A 3,603-nucleotide genomic window follows, 5' to 3' on the forward strand; every position below is an offset into this window, starting at 1 on the left:
TCCCAAAGTTCTAGGATTACAGGCATGAGCCACTGTGCCTGGCCCTAGCCCAACATCTTTGAAAATAAACTGTTATCGGGCCGGGCACAGTGGCTCACTCCTGTAATCCCAGCACTTTGGGAGGCCGAGGCAGGTGGATCACGAGGTCAGGAGATCAAGACCATCCTGGCTAACATGGTGAAACCCCATCTCTATTAAATACACAAAAAATTAGCCGGGTGTGGTGGCAGGCGCCTATAGTCCCCAGCTACTTGGGAGGCTGAGGCAGGAGAATGGCGTGAGCCCAGGGGGCAGAGCTTGCAGTGAGCTGAGGTTGCACCACTGTACTCCAGCGTGGGTGACAGAGTGAGACTCTGTCTCAAAAAAAAAAAAAAAAAAAAATTGCTTAAAGGTGTTCTTCCAGAGAGCAAGGCCCTAAGGACTGGATTTCCCTGTGTCTACTTCATGATGAGGAATTCCAGTTAATTTATAAAGAAGCGATTTTTGTGTGCCATTCACACTGGTCTTTTTCACATTGTTTTGAGCTTATTGCAGTATATGTTTTGGGATTTTTCTGTAAAATGGGTGTAATTTTCCTAATACAGGTATGAAACAACAAAAGAAGTTGCCTGCGTGCTAGTCCAAGTTGTTCTGTATAAAGATGCTCTTAAAAGACACAGAGTTATCCTAGAACCTTAATTCTTTTTTATTTGAAAATTTAAGTAAAGTCCTTTATAAAGACCACAGCAGTGGAAAACTGTACTTTTTAAAAAATTGCTGAATATAAAATGTTTGAAAATTTTCTTTGTTTTTTTTTTTTTTGAGACGGAGTCTCGCTCTGTCGCCCAGGCTGGAGTGCAGTGGCCGGATCTCAGCTCACTGCAAGCTCCACCTCCCAGGTTTACGCCATTCTCCTGCCTCAGCCTCCCGAGTAGCTGGGACTACAGGCGCCCACCACCTCGCCCGGCTAGTTTTGTGTATTTTTTAGTAGAGACAGGGTTACACCAGGTTAGTCAGGATGGTCTCGATCTCCTGACCTTGTGATCCGCCCGTCTCGGCCTCCCAAAGTGCTGGGATTACAGGCTTGAGCCACCGCGCCCGGCCTGAAAATTTTCTTTATGTGTGAAGACACATAAAGTATGCGGGGAATACAACAAACAAAACTAAGTTTTTATAGATAGCCATTTCATTTGTTTAAACTGTTTCAATGCCAATATGTATTCTACAAAAGAGAATGGTTTTAGGCTCCAGTGTTATACTTTTTTATATATATAATTTTACGTAGTGAAATCTAAAAAAAAAAAAAAAAAGAAAGAAATAGGAGAAAGTTCCTCTAATATATGTATCTGGCAAAAGAGCATAGAGCATATAAACAACAAGTCAATAATAAAACATAAATGGGCCAGCTGAAAAATGAGCAAAAGACTTGGACACTTCACAAAACACAAATGGTCAATAAGGATATGAAAAAAAAAGCCATTCTTCTTTGTCATAAGACAAATGCAAATTAAAACCTCAATATGACACCACTAGGCTGGCTAAAATATAAAAGGCAAACAATACCAAATATTGGCAAAGATGTAAAGCAACCAGAACTCTCATAGGAACATAAAATGGTACAAATACTTTAGAGAACTGGCAGGGCTTTTTAGTGTGTTTTGTTTGGAGACAGGCTCTTGCTCTGTCACCCAGGCTGGAGTACAGTAGCATGATCATAGCTCACTGTAACCTTAATCTCCTGGCTCAACTGATCCTCTCACCTCAGCCACCTGAGTAGCTAGGCCTACAGGTGCACATCACCTTATCTGGCTATTTTTTCTTTTTATAGAGATGGGATCTTGCTATGTTGCCCAGGCTGGTCTTGAATGGCAGTTTCTTATACAGTTAAATATACACCTATCCTATGGTCAGCAATTTCATTCCTACATGTTTACCCAAGAGAAACAAAATGCATGTCCACAAAAATACTTGAACAATAATATTCACAGAAACACTATTCATAATAGCTCAAAACTGGAAACAGTCTAAATGATTATCAATAGGAAAATGGATAAATAGATGGTGGTATACAATGAAATATTATAACTGATAAGAATGAACTACTGATATAAGTAACAACATGGATGAATTTCAAAAGCATTATGTTGAGTGAAATGAGACAGATCACAATAATACATAATGTATGTTTCCATTTGTATTAAGTTCTAGAACAAGCAAAACTATCCATCTTAGTCCTTTCAGTATTGCTATAGCAGAATATCCAAGACTGAGTAATTTATAAAGAAAATACATTTATTTATTTTTATTTTACTTAAAATTTTTGTTTTCATGTAAGAAAAGATGTTTGTTTAGCTCATAGTTCTGCAGGCAGGGAAGTTCAAGGACATGACCCTGACTTCTGGCAAGGATTTTTGTGCTGTGTCATAACTTGATAGAGAAGGTCAAAGGGGAAGCAGACATGTATGAAGACAGAGAAAATCTTTTTATTTTTTTGAGATGGAGTTTCGCTCTTGTCGCCCAGGCTGGAGGTTGCTCACTACAACCTCTGCTCACTGCAACCTCCACCTCCCAGGCTCAAGTGATTCTCCTGCCTCAGCCTCATCAGAATTGCTGTTGCTGTCCATATGTCTAACAACATTCTGATCAAAACCACTTGGGTAATTGCTAAGAAGTTTCAGACTTTCTCTATAGCTATCCTCTTTTTCTGAACCCTCAGCAGAATTGCCCTTAATGTTCTGTTCATGGCAATACAGACTTTTTCAGTATTCACTTCAAAACTGTCCCAGTCTCTACCTATGACTCAATTCCAAAGCCACTTTCACATTTTTCAGGTGTTGGTTATAGCAACACTCCACTCTCTGGCATCAACTTTCTGTCTTAGACTGTTTTGTGCTGCTATAAAAGAATACCACAGACTGGGTAATTTATAATGAAAAGAAAGTTATCGGTTCACAGTTCTGGAGGCTGGCAAGTCCACGATAGAAGGGCTGGCATCTGGTGAGGGACTTTTTGCTATGTCATAACATGGTAGAAGGCATCACATGGCAGAAGGATAAAGAAATGATGGAGGAGAAGGAGCAAGAAGGGTGAACCCACCTTGCAATAATGATAGCAGCATTAGTCTATTCACAAGGGTGGCACCCTCATGGCCTAATCGCCTCTTAAAGGTCTCACCTCTTGACACTGTTACAATGGCAACTAAGTTTAAAGTGGGTTTTGGAGGGGATAAACATTCTAGTAGGATTCTTGCTTATACTAGTATGTCAAGTGCTGACTGGTAAGTCCTACACTCACTCAAAAGCAGTGCTGGAGTTGGAAAACCTTAATTTTGCAACCATCATAGTAAGAACTGATTCAAGTAAGAATCATCAATAGATGCAAGATATATGCATCTGCTTACACTATTTCCCCTACAGATTGCTTATTAGTTATAAGGGTAAAGTATGGAAATATCTCAATGGAGTGATCAAAATTAATAAGGGCAGGTGGGAAAACATCAGATAAACTCAACATTAAAAGAATGCTATTGCTGGGCGCAGTGGCTCATGCCTATAATCCCAGCACTTTGGGAGGCTGAGGCAGGTGGATCAAGAGGTCAGCAGATCGAGACCATCCTGGCTAACA

The 3,603-nt window shown here is 40.0% G+C and overlaps 1 pseudogene across 1 annotated transcript in view; it reads left to right on the forward strand.

Annotated features, from left to right (window-relative positions):
* The window catches only part of LOC105524999, a 44,941-nt pseudogene that overhangs the window by 2,966 nt on the left and 38,372 nt on the right, over positions 1–3,603 (forward strand). The gene's annotated exons all lie outside the window — the stretch shown is intronic.

This window comes from Colobus angolensis, unplaced genomic scaffold (assembly GCF_000951035.1).
Source record: "Colobus angolensis palliatus isolate OR3802 unplaced genomic scaffold, Cang.pa_1.0 Scaffold114, whole genome shotgun sequence".
Classification (NCBI taxonomy): Eukaryota; Metazoa; Chordata; class Mammalia; order Primates; family Cercopithecidae; genus Colobus; species Colobus angolensis.